Source organism: Anomaloglossus baeobatrachus, chromosome 4 (genome assembly GCF_048569485.1).
Source record: "Anomaloglossus baeobatrachus isolate aAnoBae1 chromosome 4, aAnoBae1.hap1, whole genome shotgun sequence".
NCBI classification, from domain to species: domain Eukaryota; kingdom Metazoa; phylum Chordata; class Amphibia; order Anura; family Aromobatidae; genus Anomaloglossus; species Anomaloglossus baeobatrachus.
The window spans coordinates 164,001,042-164,026,755 of record NC_134356.1 but is presented as its reverse complement, the minus strand read 5'-3'; positions in this window follow the sequence as shown (position 1 = coordinate 164,026,755).

Here is a 25,714-nt window from a genome sequence, read left to right as displayed (position 1 = left end):
ATTACAATGAAATAATTTTGATAAATATTGACAAGATCTACATCCTTGTAATAAAGAGATGGCACAATGACAATGATTTATATTGTGCCAATCAACAAATAAGGAAAAATGACAAGATCACCCTCAAGCATCTCCTTGGATGTATATAAGGGGAGCACATAAGCCTAAAATTTAAACAGCTTTTACTTTCCCCTGAAGTGAAGAGCTTAACAACGATACTCGCATCATGAAAATCGCAGTCATCTTCCTCTGTGTGGCCATTGCCAGCTTTCTTGGTAAGTTATTATTCTAGCCCCATTACATTGCAAAACTTGTTTCATTCAATTTCTATAATGCTTTACTTAGATTTAAATGTTTCATTAAATTATATTTACAATTTTTACTAATAAGTTAATATTAGTTCCCGCAATGCTTTGAGCATCTTAGAAGAAAGATAAATTAGACTTATTCAGTATTCAAATAGAAAAATGTGAGATATGACAAAAACTCTACTCTGCTGATACAGCCAGTTTATCTGATAATTGGGGGTTAATATGGTCTAGTTTTCTTAATTTTAACTGTTAATCACTGTCATTAGTATAAATGCTTATTAAGTCAATTAATTATAACAACATGTGTGCTATAAAACCACTTAGTGACTGAGCCAGTTTGGGATCACAGTCATTCGTTTTTGACTTTCTGCATTTTGGCAGTTACAGCTAATTCTTTTATTATTTTATTTTATATTTGATGTGATTGTAAGATAGCTTGTGTTATGCAGGAAAATTTGTATTATGGTCATTATTCATGTATAAATCAATAGGCAATATGTCCAAAATCAGAGGTTTCTCCTAAACTGGATGTGAAAGTGGGAGTTATGCTGTCATTAGGCATTTCCCCACCCACTGACAGACACAGACAGAAGAGAGCCTCTGTGCAAGAACAATATATGGACCCTTTGCAGCCCAAGAGCTCATCGAAGCGCACAGTTCTACCTGTGTTGGAAGTGGTAGTGCACCCTTACCTCTTGGGTTTCTGTGCGACTGCACAAGTTGCATCAATGATATGTTTACCCATTTCCCCACCTCGTCAGTGCTGCAAGAAACTCCTGTCTATTGTAAAACATTATTTTAGGGATACATTTGGCGTGAACTTATTACTAATCATGGCTACTGCTGATAATGATCAAGCTAAAAAGATTAACTATAATCCTTTAGTGAACATTAGTAAAGAGAGGAAGCAGGGAAAATAAATTCCTGGACACAGTGTTCACAATATATAGAGGACAAAAGCACAATTGTGAATATATAGTTAAAACATAACTTTTAATATTATCAATTAATTAAAACCTAGACTAAGGTACCTCAAAATAAACATCAGACTACCACCGGATTGACATTGACATTGACAGTGGAAAAACAAACAGTGTTGCCCTAGGTAGGTTATTCAACACAAAGTTGAGCCAATGCAACACACAGTGGTTTGAGCCTACGGGCAAGGACACTCAGACAAGAAAGCCAAATTGCTAAACCTCATATAATGGGGATCATCATCATGAACATGATCCTCATATATAGATCTAGGACAGTGGTCCTAGTCTATTGCATATGTATAAGAGAGCAGGGGGGACTTCAATTGATCACAATGACAATAGTAGGTTTCATGTGGTCATATATGTAGCCCCCATATTCACACATAAACATATACATGAGTAGCAAAGAAAAGGAAAGATCTCACATAAGATGATCCCACTGACTGTCACAGCATTCCTATCACATAGGCGAAGCAAAGGGGAGGGCTCTTCATATATTCAGGCTAGCTCACCGTAAGACGCCCAACAGCTCCCACTCTTGCAAGGATGGTCAACAACTATCACCTAGCTGCCATCCTGAAAATAACTCCCCTATGCTTCCCAACGCGTTTCATCACCATACGTGACTCTTCAGGGGATTTGCATAAGCTGAATATTGAAAATAAAGGGGAACACTGGTGAGTTGCCGCCAGTTGCTGTACTAAGCTGGCCTCACAAAATGAACATCTTACATGGCCACCATGTAACCCCATTGGCCAATCACACAAAACCATCACAGGTGTGGATGTATAAATCAGCTGTATTAGATACTCACCAAAATCGGGCGGGTGACCCGCACGTTAGAGAAAACCGGAACTTACCATGTGGGTGGTTTGGATTGTATTTCCAGGTTGAAATGAGCTCAGCACGTTATGTTTATGACGTGCTATCTTGTGTCCCATCGCGTCATCACATGATCCGCACTCCGTCCGTCCAGGATGGAGGGGCCTCTAGGGATACACTGCTAAGCATCACGTGATGCTTAGAAACGCCGTCATATATTCACTCACATGACGGCGATACATGGGCTGGACTTCACGTTCATGTCAACAAAGAAAAGGGGGAGAGGGTGTTACCTAGTGAAGGATAGAAGAATCACATGACGCATCACCTGATACACACCCACGAAACACACTTGTCAGCACCACAAGGGCTAAAAATAGTATTTAACATTAATAACGGAGTTGTAGATAGATACACAATATGTACCATTTAAATGTGTATTTTGCATACAAAAGCCAAACTCATCCCGTTGTCCGTAAGAAATTTTAAAGCCAGCGAATGGTACAGTGAGATGTACATGGCTAGTACTCAAAAAAACAGACTCCAAATTAACCCATATTTACATGGATAAAATGCTGACATAGCCCCAAAACCTTTATTAGGCTCAGAAGGATGGGAAAAAGGTGAGAATGGAAATGTGGGTAATCAAATGTTTATGGAGTTCATCACTTTACTACAACCTGGGTTAGCTACCCAATAGTTGAAAGATTACCAAAACAAAAACAAAGCGAATCTCAAAAGACCCGACATGTCCACAGATATTTTAGCAGAATTTAAAATCAGCTGGCAGGAGAAAACTGTTAGGCACCAGGGAGATCAAATAAAGCCCCCAAAATTAATCTGCTCATTAAAGCCTTTGGGTGAGACCGTCTCCAGTGAAGATCCATCTGGTCTCGCGCTGAAGAACAAAGAGGTCCCAGTCACCGCCTCTAAGTGGTTGTTCCACTTTATCAATGCCTATAAAAGATAGGACCTCCTTTCTGCCCCAATGTAAGGCATTCACATGCCTAGCCAGATGGGTCTCTCTTTGATGTTCTATATCACCCAAGTGTTCACCTATACACCTCCTGAATTCCCTAATCGTTTTCCCTATGTATTCCATACCACATTTGCATGTGGCCTTATAAATGATGCCCCATGACTGACAGTTAATAAAGTGACGTACGGTGAACTTTTCTTGGGTGACATTAGATTCAAAGACCTTTGTTTGAGCCACATAGGGACACGACACACATTTCTCACATCTGAAGCAGCCCTAAATGTCTGACTTTAACCAAGTAAATTGCTGAGGTGCGCGGAAATGGCTATGGACCACCCTATCTTCAATGGACCGACCTTTTTTGTAGGTAATATGATGTTATTCACCAACTTTTTGCTCAAGATCTTGGTCCATCCGAAGAACAGGCCAGTGTTTACTCAAGATGTTCTTTACATATTGTGACCCGTTATTATAGGTTGTAATTAACCTTAATGGTCCACTGCAGTTACTCCTTGGAGCAGAATTGAGTTAGTCTGTCCTGTTCTTGGATTTGGTCTCTTTAAAAGTCTGTTTTAGTACCCTCTTTGGATACCCTCTCTCCAAAAACCTCATTTTCAAGTCATCTGCCTGATGTTTGAATGCTATTTCATCAGAACAATTTCTCCGCATTCGAAGGTACTGGCCTTTGTGTATCCCCCTCTTGAGGGGTACTGGATGGCTACTCTCCCACCTCAAGAGGGAGTTGGTGGACGTTGGTTTCCGGTAGGTACAAGTCTGTAAGGTGCCCGTTTTAGTCTTACTAACCATTATGTCCAAAAATGGCAAGGTTGTACGGTTCGCTTCGTATGTGAAGCATAAACCAATAGAGTTGTTGTTAAGTTGATCAACAAAAGTTCTAAGGGTGTTCTCTGAGCCACGCCAAACGAGAGCTCCACCCTTGAAGTTTCCAACAATCTTAGTAAAGAAAAATTAAAATAAAATGTAGAGATATTCAACAATTAACAGGTTCATACAATTGAACAATGCCATAAGAGATTCACCATAAAAGAGCATTAGTTATATGCGCAAGACATATCTTGGAAACTATGTTGGCTCTTGGAATAAATGACATCTCTTTTGCTGATAAAATAATCATTAAGCAATTGATACTTGATTGACTCACCACTATAGTATGTCCAAGTGCACCTTATTGATTCTTTTTATCCTTTCCTCTACTTTTGATGGACTGTATGACAAAGAAGTTAACTTGTACTTTCATATGTTCTTAAAATCAAGTAATATTTATTTTCTTTCTTTTTTTTTTTTTTACAGACACCAGTACTGGATTTAGCCAAGCAAAGTCCTTTGATGTAAGAGACAGTTTCATACTTACTGGTAGAACCTCTTAAACAGCGTAGGAGAACACAGCATCCTTGGGAAATCATGCACTCTGTTTCTTTTTATTGCACAGTATCGTCCATAAACAGCACTGTTAGTGAGTCTGTGATCCTCTTCTCTTCTGGTAACATATTGAGGCTTAATTTTGAGCACAATCAGAATTTCTTCAGTGCTACATTGTCATCTAGAACTTCTTAGATAAAGTCTCTATCTTACATTAGCTGGTATTTACTACTCATTATGAGCGCTTTTTTCTGTAGATAAATTGCTCTCCAAGGACATCAGATGACTGTTGGCTGAACGTTACTTTGGCCAATCGTTTGGGCATAGCCATCTCCATCCAACTCTCCTATACACAGGAGCGATCGTTCGGCAAAGCACTCCTTTGTCCTATAGCCCTGTCTAAACATATTTGGCAATGGCTTACCCTTGGAAAAAAAGTAATTGGCAACTTTCTCAATCAACATCTTTCCCGACACAAAAAGAATACAGAGATGGTGTAATAAAGGGACAATCTTAACTGTTTTTGTGTAGTTAACAATAGATTTACACATAAGATTAAAGTTGGCCAAGCTTGATTATATTGGCAAGATTGATTAGGAGCCTAATGTACAGGAGCCTCCTTATTTTTTATCTAAGTGAAGATGTCAAGAGAAATAAAGATCAGGCAATTTTTGTCTGATTCTTTTGTTATTCAGGAAATGAACCGCTGCCAGAGCTTTCTAGCAGGCACTTTCTGCACTCTCCCCTTTGAAGACATATGAATATTCAGAACTACTGTAAAAGGCCTAAAGGTGGCAGTATGTAGAAGTAGGCTATGGATTGGTATAGAAGTGGGTGTAAGAAGAGTGGTAATATGCAAGTCTCACTGGCGCACAGAGATAAAAAAGGCTCCCTGTGCAAAAACAGTATATGGGCCCTTTGAAGTCCAATAACTCATGAAAATGCAAAATTCCACCTACTTTGGAGATCAATGTCAAATCCTCCAGGCTGTGTGTGCTCCAAACAATTTCATCATACAGGCTGTAATTATTTCCTGTACAATTTTTTATTATGTTTACAAGAACAAACAATGCGTTTCGACAAACAAATATCTTCCTCAGATATATTGTCTACCTACTTTGGAGATAGAAGTGTGCCCCCTTACTTCTTGGGCTCCTGTGTGGCTGCACAGGTTTCACCAATCATACGTCCACCCTTTGAAAGTCTAATCTATGTGTTTCAATTTAAGGGATTGTTCCCTTTGGACAGTCAATTTTTGTAAAACAAGTAAGGTCCAGTAATGATGAGCTGAACACAAGTTTGCCTTCTACTTGGACCCGAATGATCCACTGTAATATTGTCAGCAAACAATCAATTTCCCTTAAAGTCCACTACACAAGACAGGGAGCAAAGCATTAGACAGTAAGGTCTACAAGATTCTTATTTTGTTTCTCTAAGAGCAATTAATCTTTTTACAAAATGTATGCACAGGCATGCAGGGGTCTTCTCTACACTGGCTAATTGATATGGGGGGTAAGATCATATGTACTATGAATCTCCTAATAGGATAATTGAATATGGGTTTTCTAAATTTGGAACCCCTCTAAGAATATTATTCTAAGTAAAGTGGTTACTTAACATGACTTGTCCTCTTTTAATTAGAGACACTTTGAATCCAGAGAAGTCATCTCATATCACAGAACAAAGTTGTAATTGGCCACAAATTTGACATCCATAGTCCATTACAGGGAATATGTAGAATTGTGCGGTGTTTGTTTAAAAGCTGTTATTGTTAATTAAACATAACAAAATAATATTCTCATTAGTGATACTTGCTTTTTTTGTTTGCTACTTGCTTATTTTATTTCAGCAAAACAAAGTTGACTACTATGTCCGTTCCAGCCAAGAACTGGGTCTACAACTGGAGAGTATGAAGGTGAGAGTTTGCTTTTCTTGGGCAAGTTGATGCTTATTTAAGTCTTTTTGGGTAGATACAACATTTTGTACTTTTGTTATTATTCATTTATTTTTTTTAAATAGGTGAGGCGACAAAAAAAGCTCAGTACTGGCATTTTGATTTTTTTCTCTTCATGTTTTTTACCATTGTGGTTAATTAATTTTTTATTTTGATAGATCTGACATTTACAGATTTAGAGAAAACTAATTAAGCTTCTTTTTTTGTTTCTTTATTAATAATGAGAGAAAACTGTGATGATTCAAATTTTTATATTTGTTATATTTTGAAAAACTTTTTTAAGGCCACTTAAATTGTACCCACGGTCAAACTGAAATGAAATGTACAGATGGTATTTCGTTCTTCTATGAACCCAACCATACGTGCTGTGGGCTGATAAAAACAGTGCGTGGGCGCGCAGGTGATTCTGCTCTTTCAATGCTGCTGTCTGTAATTAGAGGGTCATTTAAATGGATAAACAGCAATGATTGAAGTTACTGTACCTTCAGATGCTGCTGTTACAGAAGGAATTGCCTGTTGTAAACACAAGCACCCGATGTGATATACGAACATCACCTGATGCTAACAGGTTAAATCCAAAACAGACCTTAGTCAGGAAATATTAATGAAAGAGGTCATGATAATGAGTGTGGAAGGGAAGTTGCATTTTTTTGGAAATAACTTGTCACAATTTCACTCACCTTATACGTGCTGGAAAGCAAGCCTAAATTTTATCTGGGAAATTTATCATTAAATAGGAAACATCACATAATGTCTAAATGTGCCACAAGAGAATTAAAATGATTTTACCGTTCTTTTCAGACATGTCCTGAACATGAAAAGAAGACAAGGCAGAAGTGTGCATTAGAACACATGATATTTAATCTGGTATGTTATCTGAAATGTTATATATTCTATTACTTTCTTTTTTTTTCAAATATAAATAGTATGAATGTATTTAATTTTAATATAACAAGAAACAATCTAAAAATGTAGTGGAGGCAAATATGCAATTAAGATTTTTTAGCTTTAACAATGCAGCAGAGCTGAGAAAACTCCCCTCATCAGGCTCTGTATATTCATTTCTATAGACAGTGAGAAGCAGCTAATCACAAAGGGAGGGGTGCTGGACTTAGGATCCTGTGCTCCTCAGTCCAATTAATAAGTCGATAAAGCTAAAACAAGCATAGCAGTTAAAGAACAACACACTTTGTGATAAGGGACACATGGCTGAAATCTCTGGATTAACCCATACAATATGAGGGCCTTCAGATAACATAGCAAAAACCTGCTGATAGATTCACTTAAATCTATTCAAGATACATCATTTATGTACGATTGAAAAAGGTCACAATTTAAAATGAACCTTTTTTTTTTCAGAAAATGTTAGCCATTGACATCGACTGTCCCTTCGAGATACTTTTAGAAAAACTAGTAAGGTCCTTCCTATCTGATTTATAGTATTGATAGTTTTTGTTATATTTTATATGACAAAAGGTGGATAATTACATTATTTTCTGGCGCTCTATTGTTTTAGTCTAAATAATGATAATGCATGTGCTGACTTGCTGGGGATTTATATAATGTATTACCTAAATCAAAAACTTGATATGGTACTTTAGGATACCAAACTAGAAGATTAACTTTCAAAGCTGGGTCAGAATAAAATTACTATACATTTATTGCCCTATAAATCATAAAGAAATTATCTAAAAATCTAAAAAATGAAATCTGGTAACGGAAATATAAAAGTTTCTTTATTTTCTATCCTTTTAAGTGCTATGTTTTTATTAACATGATAGAATTTGTATATTTATGTAACAAATGGGCAAGGTCCTGACTATTCAGTTAAAAGAAGTAAAAATTCATAGATGGAGTCCAATGCAGTAAGAGTTTTCTGGAGTCCAGATTTCTATGTATTTGTCAAGCTTTTTCTATAGATTTTTTTCATTTGCCATTAAACATAGCAATCATCCAATTGGCGCTTTTATGGTAGGAATACGCATTTATGTTCTGGGTAGAAAAAGATGCAATGTCATTTATGCCAGCATAGTAGTTACCATCTGTAATAATACTCTATTACAATAGAGCTGTAATATGAAACTCATAAGAATGTATCAAGCCTTAATTGTAGTTCGTAGAGCTGCTGATTTTGTAGAGTCATACTTGTTTTTTTTCTGTTGGAATTTTTATAAAAGCAACAGAAAACAATTGTGCCATTTTCAAAGGAATATGTTGTTGTATCCTGCACTAAAAGCTTCACTTAGACTACAAAAATTCCTAATGATAATGTAGGAAATCACAGTGCAGTGGCCCAGATATTGCCTATCACTCCTTGTGCACAGGTTTATAAATTGGACAGGCTATCAATATACAATTGGTAATGGTCTGTTACCAAACCCTCACAAACACCAATCTGTGGAATAGCATGGCAGTGGTACTTCCTGAGGCACATCAGATATTTCACCCCACAATCTTACACATGTCCATACCAGTGTGGCTGTGCCTGGTGATGCAGTTTATACCAGCTTAGTCCTATTCATTTGATAGCATGAACTGGAATGCCAGGTACAGGCACACTCATATGAACAATTGAGGTCCTATGCTAAAAATAAGCAATAATCAATGGAAGATCCACTTTAAAGTTAGATAATATTAATTACAAATAAGTATTCATAAAAATTACACTTATTCACCATGAGGGAGAAATGTGGCATAAACATCTAAATAAGTCACAATATTTTTCAACAACTCAGCAAATTTTGCCATTTACTCCTCAGTAAAATAGCATTGGTGGCAATGGTGGAACGGGACATGATCACACTCGCCCTTCAAATTCATCATGAATTACACCTCTGAAGTGGCGAGGAGGCATAACCTACTCCAGAAGTGTATGCCAGCCCCGACTGGCATACATTTGTGGTGGAGCTTTCTTGGTACCACATGCACGTAATTCATTAAGCAACAATTGCTGCTTAGCCCCTTCACATCATCCGTCACACATGTATAGCACTGCGGGAAGTGAATTCTTGTAAACCATCGTAAATGAGTGACGCTGCGATTGCGCCGGATTACATGTAGCACTAGTGAAATTATCAGCGAGTGTAAGCTCTGATGCCGCTATCAATAGCGACAGCGGCAGCAATACACTTATTAGAGGGAGGGAGCTCTTTCTTTCCATTGGCTCTGGGGTTACCCAGGTATGTGTTTGATTTAGTGAACTAATACGCTGCAATGTCAAACTTTGCAGAAAACTAGCTCAGTAATCAGTCCAGAGAAAAATGGCATATCATCCTGGGAAATAATATAATTAAAAATATAAAATTATAATAAAAAAAAATGAAAAAAAAAATTATACCAACAAATACATATATTTATATTTAAAAATGAACAAATAAAGTAAACACATTTGGTATTGCCACATCCGTAACAATCAGATGTATAAAACTGTCACACTAGTTAACCCCTTCAGTGAACATCGTAAAAATTATTTAAAAAAAAGTAGCAAAAAACTATTCTTTTTTATCACATTGACGAAAAAAGTGGACTAAAATGCGAATGAAAAGTCAAATGTAAATAAAAAGGGTACTGCTGGAAACATCATCTTGTCCCGCAAAAAACAAGGCCACACTCAGCTCAACCAGCAGAGAAATGAAATAAAATACAGCTAATAGAACAAAGGGAAGCAAAAACAATTTTTTTTACAAAATTGTTTTTGTTGTTTAAAAGGGGCCCAACATGAAAAAAGACATAACTGTGGTGTCACTTACCCAAAATATAAAGCTGTGTCATCAATTTTACTACACAGTGAATGGTAGAAGAACAAAAAACAATTCCTGAATTGTTTGTTTTTGTTCATTTCTGCCTTCCAAAAAATCAGAATAGAAAACGATCAAAAATGTTATGGCCAAAAATTGTACCCAAAAATTAGTCATCTGCGGAAAGATCAAGCCCTCACATGACTCTGTTGGCATCAATATAAAAAAATTAAAGCTCTTAAAATATGGAGATTAAAATGTTATTTAGCGTTTGATATTAGCAAAACCTAAAAAACTACATAAACCTGGTATTGCTGTATTCGCACTGTCCCAAAGCTTAAAGCCGCCTAATGAGTTATACTACATGGTTAACGGCATAAAAAATAAATAAAAGAAGTTCTTGACCTACTGTTGAATTATTCATTCTCTCTCCCAAAGATCGCAGTAAGGCTCGCCTAACATTTATCCTGCGCTTTACGCTGAGCGCTTAAATCGTGGTTTACTTGTAAATGTGTGAAATATAGGATTCAGACAGAATCCTTGATGGAAGATTCCCTATAATGGGGAAGATGGAGACAATGTGGGCTCTCTCTGACCTATGATCTGATGGTGTCCATATTTTTAAGCATGCATAAAAACACGACCGCAGTTTTGTGCATTTATGAAAAGAAGGACATTGCTGAACAGAGGCTAGACTTAGTCCAGAGTATCTTTGCTGCCTCATTATAGTAATGGATTCCTCTGGATTTTCATCTGATGTATATGGAAACTCTGATGTACGTGGTTTGTGTAGAACACAGGATAAATGTGATAAAAAAAATTGTATATAAAGTATTTCCAATTAAAGCTTCCACAATATTATATATGCAGCACTAAGGTTTTGAAAAAGTGAAATGGCTCCTCTCAAAATAAATCCAGCTAATTCTGTGCACACAAATTCTAATGTCCCTCTCCCTTCTGAGCCTGGCAGTGTGCCTAAAATCCCATTTAGCATCCACATGTTTGGCATTGCTTTAGTGAAGAGAGCCCGCTTAATTTACCGGGTGTGTGTTTCCAAAAGCAAGAACTGGGCACAATGTATAACCTCTACAGCATACTTGGCATTACAATGTACCTACGCTACAATGACAGATTTGCAGTTTTCACTCAGGAACATCTATTACTGCTTAGATCTGGAAAGCAACCACGTAGTCAAAATCATCACTACACCTGTAAATACATTTTCAAACAGGTGCAATTTCCATAATAGGGTAATTTGAGGGGGGATTCTGCTGTTTTAGCACTTAGATGCTCTGTACAGTGAGGGAAGTGAGGGAAATAATTATTCGATCCGCTGCTGATTTTGTAAGTTTGCCCACTGGCAAAGACATGAACAATCTATAATTTTAAGGGTAGGTTAATTTTAACAGTAAGAGATAGAATATTCAAAATAAAATTCAGAAAATCACATTGTATAAATTATATAAATTTATTTGCCTTTTGCAGAGAGAAATAAGTGTTTGATCCCTCTGGTACACAAGACTTAATACTTGGTGGCAAAACCCTGGTTGGCAGCACAGCAGTCAGACGTTTTTTGTAGTTGATGCTGAGGTTTGCGCACATGTGAGGAGGAATTATGGTCTACTCCTCTTTGCAGATCATCTCTAAAACGTTAAGATTTTGAGGCTGTTGTTTGGCAACTCGGAGCTTCAGCTCCCTCCATAAATTTTCTATGAGATTAAGGTCTGGAGACTGGCTAGGCCACTCCATGACCTTAATGTGTTTCTTTTTGAGCCACTCCTTTGTTGTCTTGGCTGTATGTTTTGGGTCATTGTCATGCTGGAAGACCCAGCCACGACCCATTTTTAATGTCCTGGCGGAGGGAAGGAGGTTGTCACTCAGGATTTTTTGGTACATGGTTCCATTCATTGTCCCATTGATGCGATGAAGTAGTCCTGTGCCCTTAGCAGAGATACTCCCAAAACATAATGTTTCCACCTCCATGCTTAATAGTGGGGATGGTGTTCTGGGATCTGTGGGTCATAGGTAGCATTTCTCTTCCTCCAAACACTGCGAGTTGAGTTAATGCCAAAGAGCTCAATTTTTGTCTCATCTGACCCCATCACCTTCTCCCAATCACTCTCAGAATCATCCAGGTGTTCATTGGCAAGCTTCAGATGGGCCTGCACATGTGCCTTCTTGAGCAGAGGGACTTTGAAGGCACTGCAGGATTTTAAGCCATTACGGCGTAATGTGTTACCAATGGTTTTCTTGGTGACAGTGGTCCCAGCTGACTTGAGATCATTAACAAGTTCCCCCCGTGCAGTTTTAGGATGAACTCTCACCTTCCTCATGATCCTGGATACCCCATGAAATGAGATTTTGCATGGAGCCCCTGATAGATGTGGATTGACAGTAATTTTGTATTTCTTCCATGTTCTTACTATTCCACCAACAGTTGTCTCCTTCTCACCCAGCGTCTTATGGTTTTGTAGCCCTTTCCAGCCTTGTGCTGGATGTGCTATGATCTTGTCCCTGACATCCTTAGAAAGCTCTTTGGTCTTGCCCATGTTGTAGAGGTTAGAGTCTGATTAATTGAGTCTGTAGACAGGAGTCTTTTATACAGTTGACAATTTAAGACAGCTGGCTTTAATGCAGGTAACGAGTTGATTAACTCGTCTAACTGCTCTGAAGGAGTCAGGACTCTTAATGGTTGATAGGGAATCAAATACTTATTTCTCTCTGCAAAATGCAAATAAATTTATATAATTTATACAATGTGATTTTCTGGATTTTATTTTGGATATTCTATCTCTCACTGTTGAAATTAACCTACCCTTAAAATTATAGACTGTTCATGTCTTTGTCAGTGGCAAACTTACAAAATCAGCAAGGGATCAAATAATTATTTCCCTCACTGTATATGGAGTCTGAAAACTATTCTAAGAAAATCTGTGCTCCAAGAGTCAAATACCACTCCTCTCTCCCTCCTGAGGCTTGCCGTGTGGCTAGGCAGTACTGTACAGCCACATATGTGGGTTACTGCTATGTTCAGTAGAAATTTTGATGTCATTTTTACCCATTTCACCATGGAAAAATGTAAAATCTGGAGTTAACACAACATTTATGTTGTAAAAATGTGATTTTTTTTTTCACCACCCAATGATATGAAGTTCTGTGACACATATGTAATGTCACTATGATCAATGACCCACTAATATATATCATTGTGGGGAGCAGTTTCTAAATGGGGTCACTTGTAAGGGAGTTCTACTGTTCTAGCTCTTCATGCGCTCTATCAATGTGACATGGCACCCGCAAACCATAGCAGCAAAATCTGCACTATAGTATGGCATTTATTACAATCTGAGCAATGTACTGAACCTAAAAAGTAGTTCACAATTATATATAGGGTACTGGCGCACACAGGAAAAATTGCACAGCAAAGTGTATGGTCCATTTTATCTGGTTACCCTTGTGAAAATAAAAATGTTGGGGCCAAAGCAACATTTTTGTGGGAAAAATATTTTTGCTTATTTTCATGATTCAACATTATAAAATACTGTGAAGCACCGAGGTGTTCAAGATGCCCACCAAACATCAAGATAAATTACTTGAGGGGTTTAGTTTAGAAATTGAGGTCACATATGGGGTATTTCCACTGTTTAGGTTCATCAGGGGCTTGGCAAATGCAACATGGCATTCATTATCTTTGCCAGCCAATTTTTATACTCCAAAAGTCAAATGACGCCCCTTCACTTCTGAGCACTGCTATGCACCCAAACAGTAATTTATTACAACATGTGGGATATCAGTGTACTCAGAAGAAATTGTTCAAAAAAGTATATGGTGTATTTTTTCCTGTTACCCTTGTGATAATTAAAGTTTTGGGGCTAGAATAACATTTTTGTGGAAAAAATTGAATTTCTTATTCACATAGCTCAATGTTATAAAATTATAAAATTCACGCTCGCAGCAGAGCCTTAATTTGGGAGTCATTAGCATATCGCATCCGATGCTCACGCATCGGATGTCATACGTTCGTGTGAGTCCTGTCTTATTGTGAAAATTCATCCTTATTCTTGTATTATTCATTTGTATTATTTATTCTCAGATTTGGTACCTACAATTAACTACACCAGATTAGATGTTTTGGAGGAAAAAGTAAAGGCCCTGTCACACACAGATAAATCTTTGGCAGATCTGTGGTTGCAGTGAAATCATGGACATATTGTTGCATTTGTACACAGCCACAAACCTGGCACTGATTGTCCACAATTTCACTGCAGCCACAGATCTGCCACAGATCTGCCACAGATCTGCCACAGATCTGCCACAGATCTGCCACAGATCTGCCACAGATCTGCCACAGATCTGCCACAGATCTGCCACAGATCTGCCACAGATCTGCCACAGATCTGCCACAGATCTGCCACAGATCTATCTGTATGTGTGACAGGGCCTTAACTTTGATTTAGTAATCATGGTGTTTTGTGAATCTTAAACCTGTCCAGGCATATTGGCCACAGGACAAGATGAAGATGTTTTTCTGGTTGCAATAAAACGATTGTTGTTGGAGAGGTCAGTGACTGAAATTATATTGTTTAGAAGCACAAAAACTAAATTTGATTTTATGTAGACATTTAAATGGGCATTATATGACACACATCTGAAAGCTACAGCAATACTTGAAATCTGAACTTAGTAATGTAATGCTTATACAAGTGTAAGCACCTGCCAAAGCTAATAATCAAGTTTATTTTACTCAGTTTTTTTTCTTTTCATGTTTAGGAAATGCCACTTGAAATGACTAATTTAATATTGGTAAGTAGTAATCCACATTTTAAATTTCCATCCAGCTCTTCATAATGGACGTTATATAGAATATTAACAAGTCAGAACTTAGTTAAGTTTGCAAGTTAAATATTTAGCAAATTTAATGAACAGATTAGATAATTTAATGAACAGACTGAACTATTGTTCTAAATATGAAAAGGATTGGAGGCACTCACTGTCATGGCAAGAAAATGCTATATTCAGACTTCCTGCATCAGGGGAGGGAGTGAGTGCAAAACACATCCGGACTACGCCTGCCATTTCGCACCAGCTGTGGTGCTTCAACGGGTCCATACTGATTAGTGTCAATTGTGTTCCCGTTATGGGATTTCAAAAAACATGTGACAATTTAAAAACATGATAATATACAAACATCGACAAAAACACTAACAGAATGCAACATTTTATATTCTATACTATTACTTAAAAGCAGAGAAATACTATCATATAGTTTTTATCGTTTAATCCTAGAGGTCCCATTGCTCTGCTTTCAATGATCCCGCGAGACTCCTCTCTTAATAGGGCTTTATGAGTGTTTCCCCCTGCTGGGGAAGGAATAATTTTTTCTAAACCAGCAAAAGACAAGATTTTTCTGTTACCTGTGTGCACCTCCTGAACGTGTTTAGATTCCGATTTCAGTGGTTTAGAAGATTTACAACCCCCTCCAAAAAGGAGGATGAGTATAGACCAAGGACAATCAGAGGATAATGCAGACCCTTTAGGAAATGAATTAGAAGAGGGCGAGTAAAGGCCACGTCACACTAAGCAACATCGCTAGCAACATCGCTGCTAAGGAACAACTTTTGTGACGTAGAAGCGATGTTGCTAGTGATGTCGCTGTGTGTGACATCCAGCAACAACCCGGCCCCTGCTGTGAGGTCGTTGGTTGTTGCTGAATGACCTGGACCATTTTTTAGTTGTTGCTCTCCCGCTGTGAAGCACACATCGCTGTGTGTGACAGCGACAGAGCAACAACTAAATGTGCAGGCAGCAGGAGCCAGCTTCTGCGGACGCTGGTAACCACGGTAAACATTGGGTAACCAAGAAGCCCTTACCTTGGTTACCCGATATTTACCTTCATTACCAGCGTCCCCACTCTCACACTGCCAGTACCGGCTCCCTGCTCTCTGCACACGTAGCCACAGTACACATCGGGTAATTAACCCGATGTGTACTGTGGCTAGGAGTGCAAGGAGCAGAGAGCCGGCACTGGCAGTGTGAGAGCGGGGATGCTGGTAATGAAGGTAAATATCGGGTAACCAAGGTAAGGGCTTCTTGGTTACCCAATGTTTACCGTGGTTACCAGCGTCCGCAGAAGCCGGCTCCCTGCTGCCTGCACACGTAGCTGAGTACACATCGGGTAATTAACCCAATGTGTACTGTGGCTAGGTGTGCAGGGAAGCCAGCGCTAAGCGGTATGCGCTGGTAACCATGGTAAATATCAGGTTGGTTACCCGATATTTACCTTAGTTACCAAGCGCAGCATGCTTCCACGCGTCGCTGCTGGCTAGGGGGCTGGTCACTGGTTGCTGGTGAGCTCACCAGCAACCCGTATAGCGACGCTCCAGCAATCCCTGCCAGGTCAGGTTGCTGGTGGGATCGCTAGAGCATCGCTTAAGCTGGGTTTACACACTGCAACATCTCAAACGACATCGCTGTAACGTCACCGGTTTTGTGACGCAATAGCGATGTCGTTTGCGATGTTGCAGTGTGTGAAACACATCAGCGACCTGGCCCCTGCTGTGAAGTTGCTGATCGCTACAAATCGTTCAGGACCATTCCTAGGTCCTTTGTTTCCCGTTGTGCAGCATGCATCGCTAGAAAGTTTCAGTGTGTGAAAGACTTTGCAGCGACTTTGTTAGCAACTTCCCTTTCAAAAAGCTGCTTATCAACGTCCCCAACAACCAGCTAGGTCGCTCTGCAGGTCCGGATCGCTGTTGAGTTGTTGGCCAGGTTTGCCTGTTTGACAGCTCACCAGCGACTTAGCAGAGACTTAGGGAGGTCGCTGTTACGTCACAAAACCGGTGACGTTACAGCGATGTCCTTTGCGATGTTGCAGTGTGTAAACCCAGCCTTAGTGTGACATCTCACCAGCGACCTCCTAGCAACTTACCAGCGATCCCTATCAGGTTGTATCGTTGTTGGGATTGCTGGTAAGTTGTTTAGTGTGACTGGGCCTTAAGATATAGAAGTCACAACAGGAAAATACAAACAAGTTGCTTGGAGAGATTAAATGAGATTAAAATATATAATCTGACTGATCACGCCCTAGATAATTAATTAATTTTATTCATTTATATAGCGCTATTAATTCCTCAGCGCTTTACATACATTGGCAATACTGTCTCCATTGGGGCTTACAATCTAGAGTCCCTATCTGTATGTCTTTGGAGTGTGGGAGGAAACCGGAGTACCCGGAGGAAACCCACGCAAACTAAATTTTGCATACCTGAACCTTTCAATTTTGTGGACTTTAACATAGATTTATTCAAATTGTGTCGCAAATTACCTCTAAAAAAAATTTTTGCTGATAAAAAATCTAGCTCAGCAGCAACACTTATAGCTGAAGTTCCTTGTAAAATTGGTCCATTCGGTTTCTGCTTTGAGAGTTATTCTCTGGAAGAAGTTAGTCAAGACACTTTGGCGCGCTTTTAAGTATTATAGACACAGATGAAAAAGGGGAGAGCTCCATTCTGGAGTCAAGGGTATTCACAGGAGGTGTAAAGTTGTCTTATTTTCCACCAGTGACTCCAGGAAACTGTGATGATTTGTTCCAGAGAATGGTCCTCAAGGATATAGAAGCCATAAGATTCCCCTATTTTGCATAATTTGTCCAAGGCAGAAAAAAAAGCATTGGACACAATTACATCATGGAGTGATACAATAATAAGAAAAGCAGATAAAGGGGGTGGCACTGCCTTATTGACATATGATTGACATATGATTACTATGTAACAGAAGCAAATCGACAGTTAGGCAATACAGAGGTATATAAAAAGTTAAAAGAAGACCCCACTCATAAAATTAAAGAGAAGATACGGAATTTTCTGAATAGACAAGTAATGTCAGGCACTATATCTAAATCAAAGGCAGAAAAATTGTTACCGGAGTTTCCTCAAAAACCACATTGCTATTTTGCCCCCAAAATTCATAAATCTGTTAATAACCCTCCAGGCCGACCCATCGTGTCTGGGGTGGGTCAGTTTCTGAACCCCTCTCTAGATATGTGGATTGCCTATTGTGTCCATTATTGAAGGAGATACCATCCCATGTACAAGATACAGGGGATGTTATTTCACAATTGCAAAATATTCAGTGGCAACCAGCTTTTCATTTACCTTCCATAGATATTTAAAGCCTTTATACCATAATCCCACAGGGACTGGGTGTGGAAACAATAAAAAATATTCTTGTAAATCTGGATAAAGAAAATAATTTTATTGAATTCGTAAGTGAAGCATTATTACTTATTCTTGAGAATAATGTTTTAAATTTGGTAATATATGGTTTAAACATCATGGTGGAGTTGCCATGGGCACTCCAGTGGCATGTACAATTGCAAATTTATATTTAGCTAAATTCAAAGACGATATGATTTATCATAAGCATAATCCATATTTGGAATGCATAAAAACATATTTACGCTTCGTGGACGATATTCTAATAATTTGGGATGGAACAAAGGTTGAGTTGAATTATTCATAACAGATCTCAATAATAATAATTGGCAAAACATGCTATTTACATATGTCTTCGGAGGAGACACTTCACAATTTTTAGATGTAAAATTAGGAATAAAAAATGGAAAAATTATCCGAGAATTATTCAGAAAATAAACTGCAGTAAATAATTTATTGAGATATGATATGCACATCCAATGCATGTAAATGCATGTAAAAAAAGCGATTCCATATAGCCAGTTTCTGAGTTTCAGAAGCATAAATAATAATCATGAAAAATATTTAGAGCAAGCAAAGGAATTAAAATCTCGTCTTCAAAAAATAAATGACCCCCTGAATTTGGTAAAAGAGGCTTTTGATAAAGCAGAAGATGATCAAAAAGTAGCTAAACGGAAGAGGAAGAATCAAAAAATAAAAAAAGAGCAATTTAGATTTAATTTCAAATTCAGCCCATTAGATAAAACAATACAAGCAGTGATAAACAAATACTGGCATATTATTGAGAGCACTAAATGAATGAAATTGCTATAAATAAACCACAAATTACATATAGACGCAGTAAAAATTTGGGTGACATTATGATAAAAGAAAGATTAATTCCAAAAAAGACATGGTTACAGGATCTACAAACAGCAGGTAATTATAGGTATGGTGATTGTTCCTTTTGCAATCAGCATATTACAGCTAAAACTGTTATAATTGAAGCTAAGCAGCACACCATAAGACATTTTATAACCTGCAAAACTAAATATGCCGGTTTCTGTCCCTGCAGGCACCTCTACATAGGCAAGACAATAAGGCTAGGGCCCCACTTTGCGTTCTCCTACTTGCAGTTGAGAACGCACATTTTGGGCTTAATTGATTTGACCAAAGTTGCCTTTTTCAGATATTTAGCGCTGAAAACGCATGAGTATTTGCTGCGTATTTGATGCGTTTTCAGCGCCTTTTACCTGCATTTCCACCTGCATTCTGATAGTTGCGTTTTGAACATAAAGACACTGCTTAATAAAGTTTAAATAGTCAAAATCTTTGAAAAAATGGGAAAAAAAAAATCAAATCTATATTCATAGGAAAAATCATGAAATTAAATTCTGTTCATTAAATTATTGCGGTAATATGATATTTTAAGGAAAAATAGCAATAAAGTATTAATTTACTTTATTTAAATTGTCAGACTATGTGTGTGTGTGTAAAGGGACATATGAAATCATTATTTTAATGATCAAAAAGCATGCGTTTTGGTAGTCAAAAACGCATGTTTTCTGCACTGAAAAAGCAGGTAAAACGCAGGAATTTGAAGGAATCTTGGTTTTTGCCATTTCTCATTGACTCCAATGTTAGCAAAACGCACCCAAAATGGTAAAAACAACTGACATGCTGCTTCTTTGAATGCTTGGTTTTTGCCACAAAATATGCAAATTAAACGCAGCGTTTCGAAACACAAAGTGGGGTCAGAAAAAACACTTTTTCCATAGACTTTGCTGGTAAATCAAAACGCGTGCCTTTTGGCATGAAAAAGGTGCTTCTCAAAAGGACCTAAAAAGCACCTAAAACGCAGGTGGAAACGCAAAGTGGGACCCTAGCCTAAGACCTGTGTTTGTAAGGTTTAGACAGCACTTAAATTCCATTATAATGCGAATAGGTGCGTCGTGTTTAATTAAACACGTTCAGGAGGTGCACGCGGGTAACAGAAAAATCTTGTCTTTTACTGGTTTAGAAAAAATTATTCCTTCCCCAGTAGGGGTAGACACTCATAAAGCCCTATGAAGAAAAGAATCACGCTGGATAACTGCAAGCAGAGCAATGGGACCTCTAGGGTTAAACGATAAAAATGAAATGATAATATTTCTCTGACTTTAAGTAATAGTATAGGATATATAAAGTTGCACTCTGTTAGTGATTTTGTCAATGTTTGTATAGTATCATGTTTTTAACCTGTTTTGTCACTTTTTTTTTGAAATCCCATAAAGGGAACACAATTGACACTAAATTTGGAATTTATCATTTGCTAGTGCTGGGAAGAGCACCGCCTGTCTTTGCATACTTCCATTACAAAAAAATCGAGTGATTTATTTAATCATGCTACTAGCGGTGAAAAGCACTGTGTTATATGTGAGGATAGTGAAAAAAGTGCAGTGCCCAAAATGTCAGCTTTTTATAAGAACTATTGTTCTGTTCTATTGTAGCGCCCACTAGTGTGCAAGTATATGGCCAATATATTTGTAGTATCACAGAAAAATAATGATGAAAAAAAGATACTTGAAAGTGACAGCACTGTGGATAATCTTTTCTTTGCATGAGGTTTAATTGTTGAGGATATTTACTATATAGAGAAATAAGGATATACTAAGCGGTTAGTAGATATTTTATTAGAGAGTCAAGACACTATTTCAGCTGGAAAATAAATATGATTTACCATCTTCTAGATGTATAGCCCAAAAAAAAAAAGAAAAGAAAATAGCTAAAGTTGAACTATTGTATTGCATTTGATTCCTTTTCTGTATAAAACTTACAGACAGAAATGTACTTGCTTCTTTGTTAAAACAAATTCTTCTAGATCAGAATACAGTGACCCTAGTTAATACTTACGGACAAGCTTTAAGGCAGGGTAATCAAGAGGTCCGGAGTCAGATACTAAGAGAGCTAGTCATAAACAAAGGGTAAGACAAAGGCATAGTGAGGTCACAGTTCGACGGCAGAATACTAGGAAGGTAGTAGATCTATACAAAGGGGCTATGCAAAACAGATAGTCAGAGGCAAGGTCCAGAATCAGGCAGTGATATATCATAGACAGAATACTGGAAAACAAGTCACACATGCACCACTGAGCTAAGGCTACAATTGGCAGTTATCAGAGACTGACAGACAGCTAAATAGCCAGGTAATCGCACAGAACAGGAAACACTTGGAGGAAACTCAACATGCCCTGGCCCTGATGGGGCAGCTGGACTGTCACTTACCATACTAATAGCTTAGCATGACCCAGTCTCAGATTGGATGGACAAGCTGTCACTCACCAAACTGACAATGCAGCATGACTCTTTTTTATAATCCTTGAAATGTCTTCTTTTCTGTAAGTGATATTCTATAATTACTTTAGCAGCATTTTAAAATGCTCCAAATGTTTAAGGGAAAACATTTTTCATTCTTGAGAATGAAATGTGTGATATGCAGTGTAAGGAGACTAATAAGCCATGCAATGCTCTTCTGGGAAATTAAATAAGCACATAGCCTTTTCAGAAAAGAAGAGTACTTGATCTCTGCTGCCACCCAGTGGCTGTAGCAATCCTAAAAGTCAATAACAACCTTTAAATGAAGAGACTATTTACATATTTAATTTGCAAGTAGAGCATTGCATAGCCTATAAGGGTGCATGCCCACGATCAGTGTTTCCAGCGTTTTGGAAGCAGCATTCTTCAGCTGCGTCCAAAATGCTGTGGTGTAGAGTGCAAGCATAGTGGATGGGATTTCTAGAAATCCCATGCCCGCATGTGTTCGCCATAGGGAGAACACAAGCGAGAGACTGCATCGCACTGAACCCTGATTGTAGGTACAAGCAGCTGCGGTCTCCTGCGGAGGAGACTTGCAGACCCACAGGTCATTACCCACTGTTTCCAGGACGCAGTGAGTCCTGATTGTGAGCACATACCCTAAGTCTCCTTACACTGCATGTCAGGCATGTCACACTCCACAAGGAAAACATCCCCTCTTAGACCCTCAGTAAGAGACCTCTTACATAATCAAATTAGGTCTCCTGCTTTGTACTGAGGAGGTGCTGTATCCCAAAACATGTGTCTGTAAAAAGATGTTCCGAATTGGCTTCTTATCCTAAAGCATGTGGCAAGATTCATTAAAAGGTCGCTATTGACTTTTAAAATTGCTACATTCAATTGGTGGTATCAAAGATCAAGTCCACTTCCTTTTTAAAGAAGCTATTTGCATTTCTAAATGCCTCAAGCATTTTTATAACAGTTTTTACATGCTTCTTTAGTGACCTTTTCTTACAGTTTGCATATTTGTTAAGGGGGTTGGGGTTGCTCTTATTTTTACTCTTTAGAAAAACATATTTAAAAAATGGCAGGAAGAAAATTTACCTAGAACTTGCTAGCATATTGAGAAAAAAACAACTGATCCCCAAACAGTATAAAAACAGGGAGCATTAAGAAATGCTGTGTATAATAATACAATTTTCTAATAATTTACTATAGGCATTACAGTACCATATGGCTGCAGTGATTTTAATATAAAAAAAAAAGAAAAAGTGCTAGTAAAAGGGCTGTTTTAATTCCGCCTTAATTTTATTTACACTGCACTGAGTAAGCAAGGACTTAATGTAAATTTAAGTTCTAATATTAATTAAAGTCTATATATTAAAGTGATATATTTTAGATATGAAAGTTATATGAAATATTTTAAAAATTCAGCCTGTCCGATATGTCCTTATAGGCGGTATGGATGTCATAAAGGCAGTCTGCAGATATTTGCAATATGGTACAGCTGTCAAAAATAGAGACCTGCTGTTAAATCAGAGCTTGGCTGACTTTTAGCTCATCTGTATTAGGAAAGAACTGAGATTTTTGGCTGTAGTTTAACTATAGTCTAAATTTCACCCCGTCTGATCATTGGTTTGGGCTATTGCTCTCTCGCATCTTTGCAGCTGCTATTCGTAAATGCAAATCTATAATGTGCAGACTAGGGAAGACTGGAAAATTTCTATACAGCTTTGTTACATTTAATTGTTATTTATGAAAACTATATTATTTAAACATAAATTAACCTTTTCTTTTCAGTCAGAGAATTTGGATGGCGTTTTAAGTATAATAAGTGTCGACAAATTCGCAAAAAAATGTATTTGCATGGTGGTAAGCTATAGTTACATATATTACATAGTATATAATATACAATAATATATATGTATATTCTAAGACACATTGAGCGAGGAAAAAGGAAATATCACCAAAAGGCAACCAGTTATATGTAAACATTAGCACAATATATGTATTATATTTCACATATAATTTAGCCATGTCACATTTAAAGGTGTATTCTCAAGTTATTTACTGAACAAAGTATCAAGGACTGTGGAGCGAAAGGTGCACAGGGTCTTACCAGATAAAAAACAGATAATTATAAAAAGTGTACACTCACCTATAGGGTTTGTGAAAGTGCCACCTGAAATCGCATAATCATAGGTGGAGATAACTGCAGCCCCGCAGGAATATGAGACGAATTGTTCAGAAGAAAAACGGGGGTCACAGCCACGCTTATCATCAATGCAAGTCAGAAATATTAATACAAGTCATGTATTCCAGGCACATATTCAGGTCAACGTGTTTCAGGGGTCAAGGCCCCCTTGTTCAGGACAGTATAGTAGTGACAATAGTGACAATAGTCACTACTATACTGTCCTGAAGAATGGGACAGAAACCCCTGAAACGCGTTGACCTGTGTATGTGCCTGCAATAAACGACTTGGATTCACTTTTCTGACTTGCATTGGTGATAAGCGCGGCAGTGACCCCTGTTTTTCTTCTGAAAAATTTGTCTCAAGCTATGTATTGAGCAGCTATCTTACATCCTGGTTGCCTCAGGCACAGGCATTCCTCCTTGACAGTTCCAGCCAGGAGCTCCATCCTATTAATATACATTAAGGGGTGCTTCACACATAGCGAGCTCTCTGCCGAGATCGCTGCTGAGTCACGCTTTTTGTGACGCAGCAGTGACCTCATTAGCGATCTCGCTGTGTGTGACACTGAGCAGCGATCTGGCCCCTGCTGCGAGATCGCTGCTCGTTACACACAGCCCTGGTTCGTTTTCTTCAAAGCCGCTCTCCTGCTGTGACACACAGATCGCTGTGTGTGACAGCAAGAGAGCGACAAATGAAGCGAGCAGGGAGCAGGAGCCGGCGTCTGACAGCTGAGGTAAGCTGTATCCAAGATAAACATCGGGTAACCAAGGTGGTTACCCGATATTTACCTTAGTTACCAGCCTCTGCAGCTCTCACGCTGCCTGTGCTGCCGGCTCCGGCTCTCTGCACATGTAGCTGCTGTACACATCGGGTTAATTAACCCGATGTGTACAGCAGCTAGTAGAGCAAGGAGCCAGCACTAAGCAGTGTGCGCGGCTCCCTGCTCTCTGCACATGTAGCTGCATTACACATCGGGTTAATTAACCCGATGTGTACTGTAGCTAGGAGAGCAAGGAGCCAGCGCTCAGTGTGGGCGGCTCCCTGCTCCCTGCTCACACTGGTAACTAATGTAAACATCGGGTAACCATACCCGATGTTTACCTTAGTTACCAGTCTCCGCAGCTTCCAGACAGCGGCTCCGTGCAAGCGCAGCGTCGCTTGCACGTCGCTGCTGGCTGGGGGCTGTTCACTGGTCGCTGGTGAGATCTGCCTGTTTGACAGCTCACCAGCGACCATGTAGCGATGCAGCAGCGATCCTGACCAGGTCAGATCGCTGGTCGGATCGCTGCTGCATCGCTAAGTGTGAAGGTACCCTTATAAGCAAATAGAAAAAGAAAGTCAATTGCAAATTTTCCTTTTCTCTTGCTGTTTAATTAAGCATGCCAAATTAAAAATTGTAGAATACCTCTTTAATGCCATGAGAGTGTGAGGAATTTAAGATTTATAAGAGGTTTACTAAAGTAATGATAATAAAATGCTATGCAGACACACAAACTATAACAGGAGTCAGATTTGATTGTATATTACCTTCCATATTTATTGTCAAAAATATACTTTCTCAGTGTTAAAACTTATAATACAGTATATTAAACTTAATGAATACACTGAAGATATTGTTTTACATTTGTTCATCTGTAGGAAGTAACCTTGGCACATGTTCAGGTTCTTCTGAAACGAGAGCTGTTGAAATTATGCAGTCTTACGGTAAGCCTTGCATTTAGATATCAGTGTGTGTGTGTGTGTGTGTGTGTGTGTGTGTGTGTGTGTGTGTGTGTGTGTGTGTGTTTTATACCAGACAACATAAGGCTACTAACATATCAGTTCATGACACATATCACAAAGTAATTTATCACAGTTCTGGACTATGGC